The sequence below is a fragment of the Bombus affinis genome, unplaced genomic scaffold (assembly GCF_024516045.1).
Source record: "Bombus affinis isolate iyBomAffi1 unplaced genomic scaffold, iyBomAffi1.2 ctg00000245.1, whole genome shotgun sequence".
NCBI classification, from domain to species: domain Eukaryota; kingdom Metazoa; phylum Arthropoda; class Insecta; order Hymenoptera; family Apidae; genus Bombus; species Bombus affinis.
Genome location: NW_026108940.1, coordinates 130,422 through 158,040, shown reverse-complemented (window position 1 = coordinate 158,040; position 27,619 = coordinate 130,422). Strand labels below are relative to the sequence as shown.

The 27,619-nt window shown below is 29.2% G+C and overlaps 1 long non-coding RNA gene across 1 annotated transcript in view; it reads left to right on the top strand.

Annotated features, from left to right (window-relative positions):
- LOC126927826 (uncharacterized) overlaps positions 1-27,619 on the top strand; it is a 134,382-nt gene that overhangs the window by 6,779 nt on the left and 99,984 nt on the right. The window lies entirely within an intron of this gene.

The window sequence follows — 27,619 nt, the reverse complement described above, 5'->3', positions numbered from 1 at the left end:
CTATAGGACTTATAACGTTATACCCCATCACTATATGACGTACAATGTTATATACTAATACGTTAAGAAGTATAACCACATATTGCATCACTATATGACGTGTAACGTTATATACTGTAACGTTATAACGTATAACGATATATTGCATCACTATATGACGTACAATGTTATATACTATTACGTTATAAAGTATGACGATATATTGCATCACTATATGACGTGTAATGTTATATTCACTCACTATATGTCGTATAACGTTATATTGCATCACTATATGACGTGTAACCTTATATACATAAACGTTATAACGTAGAACGATACATTGCATCACTTTATAACGTATATCGTTATACACTGTTACGTTATGACGCATAACGTTATATTGCATCACTGTATCACTTATAACGTTATATTGTATCACTATATGACGTATAATGTTATATACTATTACGTTATAACCTATAACGTTATATTGCATCACTATATGACGTATAACGTTATATTCAATCACTATATGACGTGTAACCTTATATACATAAACGTTATAACGTAGAACGATACATTGCATCACTTTATAACGTATATCGTTATACACTGTTACGTTATGACGCATAACGTTATATACTATTACATTATAACGTATAACGTTATAGAGTATAACGCTATAACGTATGACTACATATTGCACCACTATATGACGAATAACGTCATATACTTTTACGTTATAACGTATAACGATATATTGCATCACTATATGACGTACAATGTTATATACTATTACGTTATAAAGTATGACGATATATTGCATCACTATATGACGTGTAATGTTATATTCACTCACTATATGCCGTATAACGTTATATTGCATCACTATATGACGTGTAACCTTATATACATAAACGTTATAACGTAGAACGATACATTGCATCACTTTATAACGTATATCGTTATACACTGTTACGTTATGACGCATAACGTTATATACTATTACGTTATAACGTATAACGATTTATTGCATCACTATATGACGTATAACGTTATATTCAATCACTATATGTCGTATGACGTTATATTGCATCACTATATGACGTGTAACGTTATATACATTAACGTCATAACGTATAACGATACATTGCATCACTATATGACGTATAACGTTATACACTATTACGTTATGATTCATAACGCTATATACTATTACGCAATAACGTATAACGTTATATAGCATCACTATATGACGTGTAACGTTATATACTGTAACGTTATAACGTATAACGATACATTGCATAACTATATGACGTATATCGTTAAACACTATTACGTTATCACGCATAACGTTGTATACTATTACGTTATAACGTATAACGATTTATTGCATCACTATATGACGTATAACGTTATATTCAATCACTATATGTCGTATGACGTTATATTGCATCACTATATGACGTGTAACGTTATATACATTAACGTCATAACGTATAACGATACATTGCATCACTATATGACGTATAACGTTATACACTATTACGTTATGATTCATAACGCTATATACTATTACGCAATAACGTATAACGTTATATACCATCACTATATGAGGTGTAACGTTATATACAGTAACGTTATAACGTATAACGATACATTCCATAACTATATGACGTATATCGTTAAACACTATTACGTTATGACGCATAACGTTGTATACTATTACGTTATAACGTATAACGATTTATTGCATCACTATATGACGCATGACGTTATATTCAATCACTATATGTCGTATAACGTTATATTGCATCACTATATGACGTGTAACGTTATATACATTAACGTTATGACGTATAACGATACATTGCATCACTATATGACGTATAACGTTATACACTATAACGTTATGATTCATAACGCTATATACTATTACGCAATAACGTATAACGTTATATTGCATCACTATATGACGTATAACGTTATATTCAATCACTATATGTCGTATAACGTTATATTGCATCACTATATGACGTGTAACGTTATATACATTATCCTTATGACGTATGACGATACATTGCATAACTATATGAGGTATAACGTTATACACTATTACCTTATGACGCATAAAGTTATATACTATTACGTTATAACGTATTACGATATATTGCATCACTATATGACGTGTAACGTTATATACTGTAACGTTATAACGTATAACGATAGATCGCATCACTATATGAGGTATAACGATATACACTATTACGTTATGACGCATAACGTTATATACTATTACGTTATAAAGTATAACGATATATTGCTCACTATGTGACGTATAATGTTATATTCCTTCACTATATTACGTACAACGTTATATTGCATCACTAAATGACGTATAACGCTAGATACTATTACGTAATAACGTATAACGTTATATAGCATCACTATATGGGTTATAACGTTATATACTTTTACGTTATAAGGTATAACGTTGTACACTATTACGTTATAAGGTATAACGTTATATCGCATCACTATATGACGTATAACTTTATAGTGCATCACTATAGGACGTATAACGTTATATCCCATCACTATATGACGTGTAACGTTATATACTGTAACGTTATAACGTATAACGATAAATTGCATAACTATATGAGGTATAACGTTATACACTATTACCTTATGACGCATAAAGTTATATACTATTACGTTATAACGTATTACGATATATTGCATCACTATATGACGTGTAACCTTATATACTGTAACGTTATAACGTATAACAATACATTGCATCACTATATGAGGTATAACGTTATACACTATTACGTTATGACGCATAACGTTGTATACTATTACGTTATAACGTATAACGATATATTGTATCACTATATGACGTATAACGTTGTATTGCATCGCTATATGACGTATAACGTTATACACTATTACGTTATGACACATAACGTATTATACTATCACGTTATAACGAATAACGATATATTGTATCACTATTAGACGTATAACGTTATATTCAATCACTATATGTCGTATAACGTTATATTGCATCACTATATGACGTGTAACGTTATATTCAATCACTATATGACGTATAACGTTATACACTATAACGTTACGACGCATAACGCCATATCGCATCCCTATATAAGGTATAAGGTTATATACTATTTCGTTATAATGTATAACGTTATATACTATTACGTTGTAACGTATAACGATATATTGCATATGACGTGTAACGTTATATAGTGTAACGTTATAACGTATAACGATACATTGCATCACTATATGACGTATAACGTTATACACTATTACGTTATGACGAATAACGTTATATACTACTACGTTATGACGTATAACGTTATAGACTATTACCTTATAACGAATAAAGGTATATTGCATGAAGATATTACGTATAACATTATATACTATTACGTTATGGAGGATCGACTTTACAGGGCACCACTATATGACGTATAACTTTATATATTCTTACGTTATAACGCATAACGTTATATCACATCACTATATGACGAATAATGTTATATACTATTACGTCGTGACGCATAAGGTTATATTCCAACACTATGTGACGTATAACGTTATATAATATTACGTTATGACGCATAACGTTATATTGCATCACTATCTGGCGTATAACGTTATGCACTATTACGTTATGACGTACAACGTTTTATACTATTACGTTATAACGAATAACTTTATATACTATTACGTTATAGCGTATAACGCGACATTGCATAACTATATGACGCATAACATTATATTGCATCACTATATAACGTATAACGTCTTATACTATTACGTCATAACGTATAACGTTATATTGCATCTCTATATGACGTATAACATTATATTGCATCTCTATATGACGTATAACGTATTATTGCATCACTATCTGGCGTATAACGTTATGCACTATTACGTTATGACGTACAACGTCTTATACTATTACGTCATAACGTATAACGTTATATTGCATCTCTATATGACGTATAACGTGATATACTATTACGTTATATCCTATAACGTTATACTGCATCACTATATGACGTATAACGTTATATACTATTACGTTATAAGGTATAGCGATGCATTGCATCACTATATCACTCATAACGTTATATTGCATCACTATATGACGTATAACGTTATATACTTCTACGTTATAACGCATAACGTTATATTGCATCACTATATCACTTACAACGATATATTGCATCACTATACTAAGTATAACGTCATATACTGTTACGTTATAACGTATAACGTTATATTGCATCACTATATCACGTATAACGTTACGGAGTATTACGTTATAACGTATAATGACATAATGCATTACTATGTGACGTATAACGTTATATACTATTACGTTATAACCTATAACGTTATAGTATATCATTATATGACGTATAACGTTATATACTATTACGTTATAACCTATAACGTTATAGTATATCATTATATGACGTATAACGTTATATACTATTACGTTATAGCGTATGACGCGACATTGCATAACTATATGACGCATAACATTATATTGCATCACTATATAATGTATAACGTCTTATACTATTACGTCATAACGTATAACGTTATATTGCTTCTCTATATGACGTATAACATTATATTGCATCTCTATATGACGTATAACGTATTATTGCATCACTATATGACGTATAACGTTTATACTATTACGTTATATCTTATAACGTTATAGTGCATCACTATATGAAGTATAACCTTATATAATATTACGTTATAACGCATAACGTTATATTGCATCACTATATGATGTCTAACGTTATATACTATTACGTTATAACGTATAACGCTACATTGCATAACTATATGACGCATAACATTATATTGCATCACTATATGACGTATAATGTCATATACTATTACGTTATATCCTATAACATTATACTGCATCACTATATGACGTATAACGTTATATACTATTACTTTATAACGTTTAACGATATATTCCATCGCTATATGATGTCTAACGTCATATACTATTACGTTATATCGTATAACGTTATATTTCATCGCTATATGACGTACAACATTATATTACATCTCTATATGGCGTATAACTTTATATTGCATCACTATATGACGTATAACGTTATATACTATTACGCTATGACGTATAACGTTATATTGCATCACTATGTGACGTATAACGTTATATACTATTACGTTATGACGTACAACCTTTCATACTATTACGTTATAACGAAAAACGGTATATTGCATCAATATGTGACGTATAACGATATATATTATTGCGTTATGGAGGAATAACGTTATATTGCACCACTATATGACGAATAATGTTATATACAATTACGTTATGACGCATAACGTTGTATACTATTACGTTATAACGTATAACGATATATTGCATCACTATATGACGTATAACGTTATATTCAATCACTATATGTCGTATAACGTTATATTGCATCACTATATATCGTGTAACGTTGTATACATTAACGTTACAACGTATAACGATACATTGCATCACTATATGACGTATATCGTTACACACTATTACGTTATGTCGCATAACGATATATACTATTACGTTATAATGTACAACATTATATTTCATCACTATATGACGTATGACGTTATATACTATTACGTTATAACGTATAACGTTATATTGCATCACTATATGACGTATAACGTCATATACTATTACGTTATGACGTATAACGTTATATTTCATCGCTATATGACGTACAACATTATATTACATCTCTATATGACGTATAACTTTATATTGCATCACTATATGACGTATAACGTTATATACTATTACGTTATAACGTATAACGATATATTGCATCACTATATGATGTCTAACGTTATATAATATTACGTTATAACGTATAACGCTATATTGCATCACTATATGACGCATAACGATATAGACTATTACGTTATATCCTATAACATTATACTGCATCACTATATGACGTATAACGGTATATACTATTACTTTATAACGTTTAACGATATGATCCTTCGCTATATGATGTCTAACGTTATATACTATTACGTTATAACGTATAACGATATATTGCATCACTATATGACGTATAAATATATAGACTATTACGTTATAACGTATAACGTTATATTGCATCTCTATATGACGTATAACGTTATACATAATTACAATATAACGTATAATGTTATGGAGCATTACGTTATAACGTATAGCGACATATTGCATTACTATGTGACGTATAACGTAATATACTATTACGTTATAACCTATAACGTTATACTGCATAACTATATGACGTATAACGTTATATACTATTACGTTTTAACGTATAACGATATATTGCATCACTATATGATGTCTAACGTTATATAACATTACGTTATAACGTTTAACACTATATTGCATCACTATATGACGTATAACGTCATATACTATTACGTTATAACGTATAACGTTATATTTCATCGCTATATGACGTACAACATTATATTGCATCTCTATATGACGTATAACTTTATATTGCATCACTATATGACGCATAACGATATAGACTATTACGTTATATCCTATAACATTATACTGCATCACTATATGACGTATAACGTTATATACTGTTAGTTTATAACGTATAACGGTATATTCCATCACTATATGACGTATAACGTTATATACTATTACGTTTTAACGTATAACGATATATTGCATCACTATATGACGTATAACGTTATATACTATTACTTTATAACGTATAACGATATATTGCACCACTATATGGCGTATAACGTTATATACTATTACGATATAAGGTATAACTATATATTCCATCACTATGTGAAGTAGAACGTTATATACCATTACGTTATAACGCATAACGATATATTGCACCACTATATGGCGTATAACGTTATATATAATTACGATATAACGTATAACGATATATTGCATCACTATATGACGTGTAACTATATATTGCATCACTATATGACGTATAAATATATAGACTATTACGTTATAACGTATAACGTTATATTGCATCTCTATATGACGTATAACGTCATATACTATTACGATATAACGTATAACGCTATATTGCATCTCTATATGACGTATAAAGTATTACTGCATCACTATATGACGCGTAACGTTTATACTATTACGTTATAACGTATAACGCTATATTCCATCACTATATGACGTATAACTTTATATTGCATCTCTATATGTTGTATAACGTTATATACTATTACGTTATAAGGTATAACGATGTATTGCATCACTATATCACTTATAACGTTATACTGCATAACTATATGACGCATAACGTTATGCACTATTATGTTATAACGTATAACGCTATATTCCATCACTATATGACGTATAACGTTAGATTGCATCTCTATATGACGTATAACGTTATATACCATTACGATATAACGTATAACCTTATATTGTATCACTATATAACGTATAATGTTATGGATTATTACGTTATAACGTATAGCGTCATATTGCATTACCATGTGACGTATAACGTTATATACTGTTACTTTATAACGTATAACGATATATTCCATCACTATATGATGTCTAACGTTATATACTATTACGTTATAACGTATAACGATATATTGCACCACTATGTGACGTATAACGATATATTCCATCACTATGTGCAGTATAACGATATAGACTATTACGTTATAACGTATAACGTTACATTGCATCTCTATATGACGTAGAACGTTATATACCATTACGTTATAACGTATAACGTTATATTGCATCACTATATCACTTACAACGATATATTGCATCACTCTATGACGTATAACGTTATACACTGTTACGTTATAACGTATAACGCTATATTGCATCTCAATATGACGTATAACGTATTATTGCATCACTATATGACGCGTAACGTTTATACTATTACGTTATAACTTATAACGTTATATTGCATCACTATATGAAGTATAACCTTATATAATATTACGTTATAAGGCATAACGTTATATTGCACCACTATATGACTTATAACATTATATTGCACCACTATATGACGTATAACGTTATACACTATTACTTTATAACGTATACCGTTATATTTCATCTCTATATGACGTATCGCATTATATTGCATCACTATATGACGTATAACGTTATATACTATTACGTTATAACGCATGACGATATATTGCACCACTATATGACGTATAACATTATATTGCATCACTATATGACGTATAAATATATAGACTATTACGTTATAACGAATAGCGTAATATTGCATCTCTATATGACGTATAATGTTATATACCATTACGTTATAACGTATATCGTTATATTGTATCACTATATAACGTATAATGTTATGGAGCATTACGTTATAACGTATAGCGACATATTGCATTACTATGTGACGTAAAACGTAATATACCATTACGTATAACCTATAACGTTATACTGCACAACTATATGACGTATAACGTTATATACTATTACGTTATAAGGTATAACGATATATTGCATCACTATATCACTTACAACGTTATATTGCATCACTATATGACGTATAAATATATAGACTATTACGTTATAACGTATAACGTTATATTGCATCTCTATATGACGTATAACGTATTATTGCATCACTATATGACGTATAACGTTTATACTATTACGTTATAACTTATAACGTTATATTGCATCACTATATGAAGTATAACCTTATATAATATTACGTTATAACGCATAACGTTATGTTGCATCACTGTATCACTTACAACGTTATATTGCATCACTATATGAAGTATAACCTTATATAATATTACGTTATATTGCATCACTATATCACTTACAAAGTTATATTGCATCACTATATCACGTATAACGTTATGGATTATTACGTTATAACGTATAGCGTCATATTGCATTACCATGTGACGTATAACGTTATATACTATTACTTTACAACGTATAACGATATATTGCATCACTAAATGACGTATAACGTTATATACTATTACGTTATAATGTATAACGATATATTGCATCACTATATGATGTCTAACGTTATATAACATTACGTTAGAACGTATAACACTATATTGCATCACAATATGACGCATAACGTTATATACTATGACGTTACAGCGTGGAACGATATATTGCACCACTGTATGACGTATCACTGTATATTGCATCACTATATGACGTATAACGTTATATGCTGTTACGTTATAACCTATAACGATATATTGCGTCACTATATGATGTCTAGCGTTATATACTATTACGTTATAACGTATAGCGCTACATTGCATAACTATATGACGCATAACATTATATTGCATCACTATATGACGTATAACGTCATATACTATTACGTTATAACGTATAACGCTATATTTCATCGCTATATGCCGTACAACAATATATTGCATCTCTACATGACGTATAACTTTATATTGCATCACTATGTGACGTATAATTACATACTGTTACGTTATAACGTATAACGATATATTGCATCACTATATGATGTCTAACGTTATATACTATTACGTTATAACTTATAACGCTACGTTGCATAACTATATGACGCATAACATTATATTGCATCACTATTTGACGTATAACGTCATATACTGTTACGTTATAACGTATACCGTCATATTTCATCTCTACATGACGTATCGCTTTATATTGCATCACTATATCACGTATAACGTTACGGAGTATTACGTTATAACGTATAACGACATAATGCAATTACTATGTGACGTATAACGTTATATACTATTACGTTATAACCTATAACGTTATACTGCATAACTATATGACGTATAACGTTATATACTATTACGTTATAAGGTATAACGATATATTGCATCACTATATCACTTACAACGTTATACTGCATCACTATATGACTTATAACGTTATATACTGTTACGTTATAACGTATAACGCAATATTGCATCTCTATATGACATATAACTTTATATTGCATCTCTATATGACGTGTAACGTCATATACTATTACGTTATAACGTATAACGCTATATTGCATCTCTATATGACATATAACTTTATATTGCATCTCTATATGACGTATAACATATTATTGCATCACTATATGACGCGTAACGTTTATACTATTACGTTATAACTTATAACGTTATATTGCATCACTATATGAAGTATAACCTTATATAATATTACGTTATAATGCATAACGTTATATTGCACCACTATATGACTTATAACATTATATTGTACCACTATATAACGTATAACGTTATACATTATTACGTTATAACGTATACCGTTATATTTCATCTCTATATGACGTATCGCATTATATTGCATCACTATATCACGTATAACGTTATATACTATTACGTTATAACGCATGACGATATATTGCACCACTATATGACGTATAACTTTATATTGCATCACTATATGACGTATAAATATATAGACTATTACGTTATAACGTATAACGTTATATTGCATCTCTATATGACGTATAACGTTATATATAATTACAATATAACGTATAACGTTATATTGTATCACTATATAACGTATAATGTTATGGAGCATTACGTTATAACTTATAGCGACATATTGCATTACTATGTGACGTATAACGTAATATACTATTACGTTATAACCTATAACGTTATACTGCATAACTATATGACGTATAACGTTATATACTATTACGTTATAAGGTATAACGATATATTGCATCACTATATCACTTACAACGTTATATTGCATCACTGTATGACGTATAAATATATAGACTATTACGTTATAACGTATAACGTTATATTGCATCTCTATATGACGTATAACGTATTATTGCATCACTATATGACGTATAACGTTTATACTATTACGTTATAACTTATAACGTTATATTGCATCACTATATGAAGTATAACCTTATATAACATTACGTTATAACGCATAACGTTATGTTGCACCACTATATCACTTACAACGTTATATTGCATCACTATATGAAGTATAACCTTATATAATATTACGTTATAACGCATACCGTTATATTGCATCACTATATCACTTACAAAGTTATATTGCATCACTATATCACGTATAACGTTATGGATTATTACGTTATAACGTATAGCGTCATATTGCATTACTATGTGACGTATAACGTTATATACTATTACTTTATAACGTATAACGATATATTGCATCACTATATGACGTATAACGTTATATACTATTACGTTATAACGTATAACGATATATTGCATCACTATATGATGTCTAACGTTATATAACATTACGTTATAACGTTTAACACTATATTGCATCACTATATGACGTATAACGTCATATACTATTACGTTATAACGTATAACGTTATATTTCATCGCTATATGACGTACAACATTATATTGCACCTCTATATGACGTATAACTTTATATTGCATCACTATATGACGCATAACGATATAGACTATTACGTTATATCCTATAACATTATACTGCATCACTATATGACGTATAACGTTATATACTATTACTTTATAACGTATAACGGTATATTCCATCACTATATGACGTATAACGTTATATACTATTACGTTTTAACGTATAACGATATATTGCATCACTATATGATGTCTAACGTTATATAATATTACGTTACAACGTATAACGCTATATTGCATCTCTATATGACGTATAACGATATAGACTATTACGTTATATCCTATAACATTATACTGCATCACTATATGACGTATAACGTTATATACTATTACTTTATAACGTTTAACGATATATTCCATCACTATATGATGTCTAACGTTATATACTATTACGTTATAACGTATAACGCTATATTGCATCGCTATATATGACGTATAACGATATAGACTATTACTTTATAACCTATAACGTTATACTGCATCACTATATGACGTATAACATTATATACTATTACTTTATAACGTATAACGATATATTGCACCACTATATGACGTATAACGTTATATACTATTACGATATAAGGTATAACTATATATTCCATCACTATGTGAAGTATAACGTTATATACCATTACGTTATAACGCATAACGTTATATTGCATCACTATATCACGTATAAAGTTATGCAGTAGTACGTTATAACGTATAGCGACAGATTGCATTACTATGTGACGTATAAAGTTTATATACTATTACGTTACAACCTATAACGATATACTGCATTACTATTTGACTTATAACGATATAGAATTTTACGTTAGAACGTATAACATTATATTGCATCTCTATATGACGTATAACGTTATATTGCACCACTATATGACGTATAAAGTTATATACTATTACTTTATAACGCATAACGACATATTGCACCACTATATGACGTATAACTTTATATTGCATCACTATATGACGTATAACGTTATATACTATTACGTTATAACGTATAATGATATATTGCATCACCATATAATGTCTAACGTTATATACTATTACTTTATAACGTATAACGATATATTGCACCACTATACGACGTATAACTTTATATTGCATCTCTATATGACGTATAACGTTTATACTATTACGCTATAACGTATAACGCGACATTGCATAACTATATGACGCATAACATTATATTGCATCACTATATGACTTATAACATTATATTGCACCACTATATGACGTATAACGTTATACACTATTACGTTATAACGTATACCGTTATATTTCATCTCTATATTACGTATCGCATTATATTGCATCACTATATGACGTATAACGTTATATACTATTACGTTATAATGTATAACGATATATTGCATCACTATATGACGTATAACTATATATTGCATCACTATATGACGTATAAATATACAGACTATTACGTTATAACGTATAACGTTATATTGCATCTCTATATGACGTATAACGTTATATATAATTACGATATAGCGTATAACGATATATTGCATCACTATATGACGTGTAACTATATATTGCATCTCAATATGACGTATAACGTATTATTGCATCACTATATGACGCGTAATGTTTATACTATTACGTTATAACTTATAACGTTATATTGCATCACTATATGAAGTATAACCTTATATAATATTACGTTATAAGGCATAACGTTATATTGCACCACTATATGACTTATAACATTATATTGCACCACTATATGACGTATAACGTTATACACTATTACGTTATAACGTATACCGTTATATTTCATCTCTATATGACGTATCGCATTATATTGCATCACTATATGACGTATAACGTTATATACTATTACGTTATAACGCATGACGATATATTGCACCACTATAGGACGTATAACTTTATATTGCATCACTATATGACGTATAAATATATAGACTATTACGTTATAACGTATAACGTAATATTGCATCTCTATATGACGTATAATGTTATATACCATTACGTAATAACGTATGACGTTATATTGTATCACTATATAACGTATAATGTTATGGAGCATTACGTTATAACGTATAGCGACATATTGCATTACTATGTGACGTAAAACGTAATATACCATTACGTATAACCTATAACGTTATACTGCATAACTATATGACGTATAACGTTATATACTATTACGTTATAAGGTATAACGACATATTGCATCACTATATCACTTACAACGTTATATTGCATCACTATATGACGTATAAATATATAGACTATTACGTTATAACGTATAACGTTATATTGCATCTCTATATGACGTATAACGTATTATTGCATCACTATATGACGTACAACGTTTATACTATTACGTTATAACTTATAACGTTATATTGCATCACTATATGAAGAATAACCTTATATAATATTACGTTATAACGCATAACGTTATGTTGCATCACTATATCACTTACAACGTTATATTGCATCACTATATGAAGTATAACCTTATATAATATTACGCTATAACGCATACCGTTATATTGCATCACTACATCACTTACAAAGTTATATTGCATCACTATATCACTTATAACGTTATGGATTATTACGTTATAACGTATAGCGTCATATTGCATTACTATGTGACGTATAACGTTATATACTATTACTTTACAACGTATCACTTTATATTGCATCACTATATGACGTATAACGTTATATACTGTTACGTTATAACGTATAACGATATATTGCATCACTACATGACGTATCGCTTTATATTGCATCACTATATGACGTATAACGTTATATACTGTTACGTTATAACCTATAACGATATATTGCGTCACTATATGATGTCTAGCGTTATATACTATTACGTTATATCTTATAACGCTACATTGCATAACTATATGACGCATAACATTATATTGCATCACTATATGACGTATAACGTCATATACTATTACGTTATAACGTATAAAGCTATATGTCATCGCTATATGCCGTACAACATTATATTGCATCTCTACATGACGTATAACTTTATATTGCATCACTATGTGACGTATAACGTTACATACTGTTACGTTATAACGTATGACGATATATTGCATCACTATATGATGTCTAACGTTATATACTATTACGTTATAACGTATAACGATATATTGCACCACTATGTGACGTATAACGATATATTCCATCACTATTTGCAGTATAACAATATGGACTATTACGTTATAACGTATAACGTTACATTGCATCTCTATATGACGTATAACGTTATATACCATTACGTTATAACGTATAACGTTATATTGCATCACTATATCACTTACAACGATATATTGCATCACTCTATGACGTATAACGTTATACACTGTTACGTTATAACGTGTACCGTTATATTTATATCTCTATATGACGTATCGCTTTATATTGCATCACTATATGACGTATAACGTTATATACTATTACTTTATAAGCCATAACGTTATTTAGCATCACTATATCACTTATAACGTTATATAGCATCCCTATATGACGTATAACGTCATATACTATTACGTTATAACGAATAACGATATATTGCATCACTATATGATGTCGAACGTTACATACTATTACGTTATAACGTATAACGCTATATTGCATCACTCTATGACGTATAACGTTATACACTGTTACATTATAACGTATAACGCTATATTCCATCACTATATGACGTATAACGTTAGATTGCATCTATATATGACGTATAACGTTATATACTGTTACGTTATAACCTATAACGATATATTGCGTCACTATATGATGTCTAGCGTTATATACTATTACGTTATAACGTATAGCGCTACATTGCATAACTATATGACGCATAACATTATATTGCATCACTATATGACGTATAACGTCATATACTATTACGTTATAACGTATAACGCTATATTTCATCGCTATATGCCGTACAATATTATATTGCATCTCTACATGACGTATAACTTTATATTGCATCACTATGTGACGTATAACGTTACATACTGTTACGTTATAACGTATAACGATATATTGCATCACAATATGATGTCTAACGTTATATACTATTACGTTATATCTTATAACGCTACGTTGCATAACTATATGACGCATAACATTATATTGCATCACTATTTGTCGTATAACGTCATATACTGTTACGTTATAACGTATAACGCTATATTTCATCGCTATATGCCGTACAATATTATATTGCATCTCTACATGACGTATCGCTTTATATTGCATCACTATATCACGTATAACGTTACGGAGTATTACGTTATAACGTATAACGACATAATGCAATTACTATGTGACGTATAACGTTATATACTATTACGTTATAACTTATAACGTTATACTGCATCACTATATGACGTATAACGTTATACACTGTTACGTTATAACGTATACCGTTATATTTATATCTCTATATGACGTATCGCTTTATATTGCATCACTATATGACGTATAACGTTATATACTATTACTTTATAAGCCATAACTTTATTTAGCATCACTATATCACTTATAACGTTATATAGCATCCCTATATGACGTATAACGTCATATACTATTACGTTATAACGTATAACGATATATTGCATCACTATATGATGTCGAACGTTACATAATATTACGTTATAACGTATAACGCTATATTGCATCACTATATGACGTATAACTTTATACTGCATCTCTGTATGACGTATAACGTTATACACTGTTACGTTATAACGTATGCCGTTATATTTATATCTCTATATGACGTATCGCTTTATATTGCATCACTATATGACGTATAACGTTATATACTATTACGTTATAACGTATAACGATATATTGCATCACTATATGATGTCTAACGTTACATACTATTACGTTATAACGTATAACGCTATATTGCATCACTATATGACGTATAACTTTATACTGCATCTCTGTATGACGTATAACGTTATACACTGTTACGTTATAACGTATGCCGTTATATTTATATCTCTATATGACGTATCGCTTTATATTGCATCACTATATGACGTATAACGTTATATACTATTACGTTATAACGTATAACGATATATTGCATCACTATATGATGTCTAACGTTACATACTATTAAGTTATAACGTATAATGCTATATTGCATCACTATATGACGTATAACTTTATACTGCATCTCTGTATGACGTATAACGTCATATACTGTTACGTTATAACGTATACCGTCATATTTCACCTCTATATGACGTATCTCTTTATATTGCATCACCATATCACGTATAACGTTACGGAGTATTACGTTATAACGTATAACGACATAATGCATTACTATGTGTCGTATAACGTCATATACTATTACGCTATAACGTATAACGCTATATTGCATCTCTATATGACGTATAAAGTATTACTGCATCACTATATGACGCGTAACGTTTATACTATTACGTTATAACGTATAACGCTATATTCCATCACTATATGACGAATAACTTCATATTGCATCTCTATATGTTGTATAACGTTATATATTATTACGTTATAAGGTATAACGATGTATTGCATCACTATATCACTTATAACGTTATATTTCATGACTATATGACGCATAACGTTATGCACTATTATGTTATAACGTATAGCGTTATATTGCATCACTATGTCACGTGTAACGTTACGGAGTATTACGTTATAACCTATAACGTTATACTGCATAACTATATGACGTATATCGTTATATACTATTACGCTATAAGGTATAACGATATATTGCATCACTATATCACTTACAACGTTATATTGCATCACTATATGACGTGGAACGTTATATACTATTTCGTTATAACGTATAACGCTATATTCCATTACTATATGACGTATAACGTTATATTGCATCTCTATATGTTGTATAACGTTATATACTATTACGCTATAAGGTATAACGATGTATTGCATCACTCTATCACATATAACGTTATATTTCATCACTATATGACGCATAACGTTATGCACTATTATGTTATAACGTATAACGTTTTATTGCATCGCTATGTCACGTGTAACGTTACGGAGTATTTCGTTATAACATATAACGTTATTCTGCATAACTATATGACGTATAACGTTATATACTATTACGTTATAAGGTATAACGATATATTGCATCACTATATGATGTCGAACGTTACATACTATTACGTTATAATGTATAACGATATATTGCATCACTATATGATGTCGAACGTTACATAATATTACGTTATAACGTATAACGCTATATTGCATCACTATATGACGTATAACTTTATACTGCATCTCTGTATGACGTATAACGTTATACACTGTTACGTTATAACGTATGCCGTTATATTTATATCTCTATATGACGTATCGCTTTATATTGCATCACTATATGACGTATAACGTTATATACTATTACGTTATAACGTATAACGATATATTGCATCACTATATGATGTCTAACGTTACATACTATTACGTTATAACGTATAACGCTATATTGCATCACTATATGACGTATAACTTTATACTGCATCTCTGTATGACGTATAACGTTATGCACTATTATGTTATAACGTATAACGTTTTATTGCATCGCTATGTCACGTGTAACGTTACGGAGTATTTCGTTATAACATATAACGTTATTCTGCATAACTATATGACGTATAACGTTATATACTATTACGTTATAAGGTATAACGATATATTGCATCACTATATGATGTCGAACGTTACATACTATTACGTTATAATGTATAACGATATATTGCATCACTATATGATGTCGAACGTTACATAATATTACGTTATAACGTATAACGCTATATTGCATCACTATATGACGTATAACTTTATACTGCATCTCTGTATGACGTATAACGTTATACACTGTTACGTTATAACGTATGCCGTTATATTTATATCTCTATATGACGTATCGCTTTATATTGCATCACTATATGACGTATAACGTTATATACTATTACGTTATAACGTATAACGATATATTGCATCACTATATGATGTCTAACGTTACATACTATTACGTTATAACGTATAACGCTATATTGCATCACTATATGACGTATAACTTTATACTGCATCTCTGTATGACGTATAACGTTATGCACTATTATGTTATAACGTATAACGTTTTATTGCATCGCTATGTCACGTGTAACGTTACGGAGTATTTCGTTATAACATATAACGTTATTCTGCATATCTATATGACGTATAACGTTATATACTATTACGTTATAAGGTATAACGATATATTGCATCACTATATGATGTCTAACGTTACATACTATTACGTTATAACGTATAACGCTATATTGCATCACTCTATCACATATAACGTTATATTTCATCACTATATGACGCATAACGTTATGCACTATTATGTTATAACGTATAACGTTTTATTGCATCGCTATGTCACGTGTAACGTTACGGAGTATTTCGTTATAACATATAACGTTATTCTGCATAACTATATGACGTATAACGTTATATACTATTACGTTATAAGGTATAACGATATATTGCATCACTATATGATGTCGAACGTTACATACTATTACGTTATAATGTATAACGATATATTGCATCACTATATGATGTCGAACGTTACATAATATAACGTTATAACGTATAACGCTATATTGCATCACTATATGACGTATAACTTTATACTGCATCTCTGTATGACGTATAACGTTATACACTGTTACGTTATAACGTATGCCGTTATATTTATATCTCTATATGACGTATCGCTTTATATTGCATCACTATATGACGTATAACGTTATATACTATTACGTTATAACGTATAACGATATATTGCATCACTATATGATGTCTAACGTTATATAATATTACGTTACAACGTATAACGCTATATTGTATCTCTATATGACGTATAACGATATAGACTATTACGTTATATCCTATAACATTATACTGCATCACTATATGACGTATAACGTTATATACTATTACTTTATAACGTTTAACGATATATTCCATCACTATATGATGTCTAACGTTATGTACTATTACGTTATAACGTATAACGCTATATTGCATCGCTATATATGACGTATAAAGATATAGACTATTACTTTATAACCTATAACGTTATACTGCATCACTATATGACGTATAACGTTATATACTATTACTTTATAACGTATAACGATATATTGCACCACTATATGACGTATAACGTGATATACTATTACGATATAAGGTATAACTATATATTCCATCACTATGTGAAGTATAACGTTATATACCATTACGTTATAACGCATAACGATATATTGCACCACTATATGGCGTATGACGTTATATACCATTACGTTATAACGCATAACGTTATATTGCATCACTATATCACGTATAAAGTTATGCAGTAGTACGTTATAACGTATAGCGACAGATTGCATTACTATGTGACGTATAAAGTTTATATACTATTACGTTACAACCTATAACGATATACTGCATTACTATTTGACTTATAACGATATAGAATTTTACGTTAGAACGTATAACATTATATTGCATCTCTATATGACGTATAACGTTATATTGCACCACTATATGACGTATAAAGTTATATACTATTACTTTATAACGCATAACGACATATTGCACCACTATATGACGTATAACTTTATATTGCATCACTATATGACGTATAACGTTATATACTATTACGTTATAACGTATAATGATATATTGCATCACCATATAATGTCTAACGTTATATACTATTACTTTATAACGTATAACGATATATTGCACCACTATACGACGTATAACTTTATATTGCATCTCTATATGACGTATAACGTTTATACTATTACGCTATAACGTATAACGCGACATTGCATAACTATATGATGCATAACATTATATTGCATCACTATATGACTTATAACATTATATTGCACCACTATATGACGTATAACGTTATATACTATTACGTTATAACGTATACCGTTATATTTCATCTCTATATTACGTATCGCATTATATTGCATCACTATATGACGTATAACGTTATATACTATTACGTTATAACGTATAACGATATATTGCATCACTATATGACGTATAACTATATATTGCATCACTATATGACGTATAAATATATAGACTATTACGTTATAACGTATAACGTTATATTGCATCTCTATATGACGTATAACGTTATATATAATTACGATATAGCGTATAACGATATATTGCATCACTATATGACGTGTAACTATATATTGCATCACTATATGACGTATAAATATATAGACTATTACGTTATAACGTATAACGTTATATTGCATCTCTATATGACGTATAACGTATTATTGCATCACTATATGACGTATAACGTTTATACTATTACGTTATAACTTATAACGTTATATTGCATCACTATATGAAGTATAACCTTATATAATATTACGTTATAACGCATAACGTTATGTTGCATCACTATATCACTTACAACGTTATATTGCATCACTATATGAAGTATAACCTTATATAATATTACGCTATAACGCATACCGTTATATTGCATCACTACATCACTTACAAAGTTATATTGCATCACTATATCACTTATAACGTTATGGATTATTACGTTATAACGTATAGCGTCATATTGCATTACTATGTGACGTATAACGTTATATACTATTACTTTACAACGTATCACTTTATATTGCATCACTATATCACTTACAACGATATATTGCATCACTCTATGACGTATAACGTTATATACTGTTACGTTATAACCTATAACGATATATTGCGTCACTATATGATGTCTAGCGTTATATACTATTACGTTATATCTTATAACGCTACATTGCATAACTATATGACGCATAACGATATATTCCATCACTATTTGCAGTATAACGATATGGACTATTACGTTATAACGTATAACGTTACATTGCATCTCTATATGACGTATAACGTTATATACCATTACGTTATAACGTATAACGTTATATTGCATCACTATATCACTTACAACGATATATTGCATCACTCTATGACGTATAACGTTATACACTGTTACGTTATAACGTATACCGTTATATTTATATCTCTATATGACGTATCGCTTTATATTGCATCACTATATGACGTATAACGTTATATACTATTACTTTATAAGCCATAACGTTATTTAGCATCACTATATCACTTATAACGTTATATAGCATCCCTATATGACGTATAACGTCATATACTATTACGTTATAACGAATAACGATATATTGCATCACTATATGATGTCGAACGTTACATACTATTACGTTATAACGTATAACGCTATATTGCATCACTCTAAGACGTATAACGTTATACACTGTTACGTTATAACGTATAACGCTATATTCCATCACTATATGTCGTATAACGTTAGATTGCATCTATATATGACGTATAACGTTATATACTGTTACGTTATAACCTGTAACGATATATTGCGTCACTATATGATGTCTAGCGTTATATACTATTACGTTATAACGTATAGCGCTACATTGCATAACTATATGACGCATAACATTATATTGCATCACTATATGACGTATAACGTCATATACTATTACGTTATAACGTATAATGCTATATTTCATCGCTATATGCCGTACAATATTTTAATGCATCTCTACATGACGTATAACTTTATATTGCATCACTATGTGACGTATAACGTTACATACTGTTACGTTATAACGTATAACGATATATTGCATCACTATAAGATGTCTAACGTTATATACTATTACGTTATGTCTTATAACGCTACGTTGCATAACTATATGATGCATAACATTATATTGCATCACTATTTGTCGTATAACGTCATATACTGTTACGTTATAACGTATACCGTCATATTTCATCTCTACATGACGTATCGCTTTATATTGCATCACTATATCACGTATAACGTTACGGAGTATTACGTTATAACGTATAACGACATAATGCAATTACTATGTGACGTATAACGTTATATACTATTACGTTATAACTTATAACGTTATACTGCATCACTATATGACGTATAACGTTATATACTATTACGTTATAACGTATAACGTTATATTTATATCTCTATATGAAGTATCGCTTTATATTGCATCACTATATGACGTATAACGTTATATACTATTACGCTATAACGTATAACGATATATTACATCACTATATGATGTCTAACGTTATATACTATTACGTTATAACGTATAACGCTATATTGCATCACTGTATGACGTATAACATTATACCGCATCTCTGTATGACGTATAACGTCATATACTGTTACGTTATAACGTATACCGTCATATTACATCTCTATATGACGTATCGCTATATATTGCATCACTATATCACGTATAACGTTACGGAGTATTACGTTATAACGTATAACGACATAATGCATTACTATGTGACGTATAACGTTATATACTGTTAAGTTATAACGTATAACGATATATTGCATCACTATATGATGTCTAACGTTATATACTGTTACGTTATAACGTATAACGCTACATTGCATAACTATATGACGCATAACATTATATTGCATCACTATATGACGTATAACGTCATATACTATTACGATATAACGTATAACGCTATATTGCATCTCTATATGACGTATAAAGTATTACTGCATCACTATATGACGCGTAACGTTTATACTATTACGTTATAACGTATAACGCTATATTCCATCACTATATGACGTATAACTTTATATTGCATCTCTATATGTTGTATAACGTTATATACTATTACGTTATAAGGTATAACGATATATTGCATGACTATATCACTTACAACGTTATATTGCATCACTATATGACGTGTAACGTTATATACTATTACGTTATAACGTATAACGCTATATTCCATCACTATATGACGTATAACTTTATATTGCACCTCTATATGTTGTATAACGTTATATATTATTACGTTATAAGTTATAACGATGTATTGCATCACTATATCACTTATAACGTTATACTGCATAACCATATGACGCATAACGTTATGCACTATTATGTTATAACGTATAACGCTATATTGCATCACTATATGACGTATAACTTTATACTGCATCTCTGTATGACGTATAACGTTATACACTGTTACGTTATAACGTATGCCGTTATATTTATATCTCTATATGACGTATCGCTTTATATTGCATCACTATATGACGTATAACGTTATATACTATTACGTTATAACGTATAACGATATATTGCATCACTATATGATGTCTAACGTTATATACTGTTACGTTATAACGTATAACGCTACATTGCATAACTATATGACGCATAACATTATATTGCATCACTATATGACGTATAACGTCATATACTATTACGATATAACGTATAACGCTATATTGCATCTCTATATGACGTATAAAGTATTACTGCATCACTATATGACGCGTAACGTTTATACTATTACGTTATAACGTATAACGCTATATTCCATCACTATATGACGTATAACTTTATATTGCATCTCTATATGTTGTATAACGTTATATATTATTACGTTATAAGTTATAACGATGTATTGCATCACTATATCACTTATAACGTTATACTGCATAACTATATGACGCATAACGTTATGCACTATTATGTTATAACGTATAACGCTATATTGCATCACTATATGACGTATAACTTTATACTGCATCTCTGTATGACGTATAACGTTATACACTGTTACGTTATAACGTATGCCGTTATATTTATATCTCTATATGACGTATCGCTTTATATTGCATCACTATATGACGTATAACGTCATATACTGTTACGTTATAACGTAAGACGTTATATTGCATCACTATATCACGTATAACGTTACGGAGTATTACGTTATAACGTATAGCGACATATTGCATTAGTATGTGACGTATAACGTTATATACTATTACGTTATAACCTATAACGTTATACTTCATCTCTATTTGACGTATAACAATATAGAATAATACGTTATAACGTATAACATTATATTGCATCTCTATATGACGTATAACGTTATATTGCACCACTATATGACGTATAACGTTATATACTATTACTTTATAACGCATAACGACATATTGCACCACTATATGACGTATAACGATATATTCCATCACTATGTGAAGTATAACGATATAGACTATTACGTTATAACGTATAACGTTATATTGCATCTCTATATGACGTATGACGTTATATACTATTATTTTATAACGTATAACGATATATTGCATCACTATATCACTTACAACGTTATATTGCATTACTATATGACGTATAACATTATATACTGTTACGTTATAGCGAATAACGATACATTGCACCACCATATGACGTATAACGTTATATACTATTACGTTATAACGTATAACGTTATATTGCATCACTATATCAAGTATAACGTTACGGAGTAGTACGTTATAACGTATAACGACATAATCCATTACTATGTGACGTATAACGTTATATACTATTACGTTATAACCTATAACGTTATACTGCATCACTATATCACTTACAACGATATATTGCATCACTATACTATGTATAACGTATATGCAGTATACTGTTACGTTATAACGTATAACGTTATATTGCATCACTATATCACGTATCACGTTACGGAGTATGACGTTATATCGCATAACGACATAATGCATTACTATGTGACGTATAACGTTATATACTATTACGTTATAACCTATAAAGTTATACTGCATCACTATATCACTTACAACGTTATATTGTATTACTATATGACGTATAACGTTGATACTACTACGTTATAACTTATAACGTTATATTGCATTACCATATGAAGTATAACCCTATATACTATTACGTTGTAACGCATAACGTTATATTGCATCACTATATCACTTACAACGATATATTGCATCACTATACTATGTATAACGTATATGTAGTATACTGTTACGTTATAACGTATAACGTTATATTGCATCACTATATCACGTATAACGTTACGGAGTATTACGTTATAACGCATAACGACATAATGCATTACTATGTGACGTATAACTTTATATACTATTACGTTATAACCTATAACGTTATACTGCATCACTATATGACGTATAACGTTATATACTATTACGTTATAAGGTATAACGATGTATTGCATCACTATACCACTTATAACGTTATATTTCATCACTATATGACGCATAACGTCATGTACTATAATGCTATAACGTATAACGTTATATTGCGTCACGATATGACGTATAACTTTATATTGCACCACTATATGATTTATAACTTTATATTGCATCACTATATGACGTATAACATTATACACTATTACGTTGTAACGTATACCGTTATATTTCATCTCTATATGACGTATCGCTTTATATTGCATCACTATATGACGTATAACTTTATATACTACTACGTTATAACGTATAACGATATATTGCATCACTATATCATGTCTAACGTTATATACTATTACGTTATAACGTATAACGCTATATTCCATCACTATATGACGTATAACTTTATATTGCATCTCTATATGTTGTATAACGTTATATACTATTACGTTGTAAGGTATAACGATATATTGCTTGACTATATGAAGTATAACATTATATACTATTACATTATAAGGTATAACGATATATTGCTCCACTATATGTCGCATAGCGTCCCATACTATTACGTTATAACCTATAACGTTGTACTGCATCACTATTAGACGTATAACGTTATATACAATTACGCTATAAGGTATAACGTTATATGGCATCATTATATCACTTATAACGTTACGGAGTATTACGTTATAACGTATAACGACATAATGCATTGTTATGTGACATATAACGTTATATACTATTACGCTATAACGTATAACGTTATATTGCACCACTATATGACGTAGAACGTTATAAACTATTACGTTATAAGGTATAACGATCTATTGCATCACTATTTCACTTACAACGTTATGTTGCATCACTATACGACGTATAACGTCACATACCGTTACGTTATAACGTATAACGTTATATTGCATCTATATATCACGTATAACGTTACGGAGTATTATGGTATAACGTATAACGACATAATGCATTACTATGTGACGTATAACGTTATATACTATTACGTTATAAACTATAACGTTATACTGCATCACTATATGACGTATAACTATATAGACTATTACGTTATAACCTATAACGTTATACTGCATCACTATATGACGTATAACGTTATATACTACTACGTTATTAGGTATAATTATATACTCCATCACTATGTGAAGTATAACGTTATATAATATTACGTTATAACGTATAACAACATATTACACCACTGTATGACGTATAACGATATAGACTATTACGTTATAACGTATAACGATATATTCCATCACTATGTGAAGTATAACGTTATATACTATTACGTTATAACGCATAACGTTATATTGCTTCTCTATATGACGTATAACGTTATATACTATTACGTTTTAACGTATAACGTTATATTGTATTGTCACGTCCCGCGTTCCGCACGTGACGCCACGAACCATAACGTATGAATAATTAAACACGACCAATAATAATAAATTAACTAATAACTAACCAATCAAAATAAAAAGAATTATACGACAGACAATCAAAATGAAATAAATGAATCAATAAGAAGAAACACTACAACCAATCAGCAATGACATATAAAATACAAATAAAATGAAATAATTAAATGAACCAATAAATAAAACAAGCCGCGATTCAAATGTATGAGATTTCTCTGCGAAAACACATGTATATACACACACGTGTATGGATATCTGTGTGTGTGACCTACTTCGTGAATCTGAATAATTGGTAATCTAATAAAATATAAAA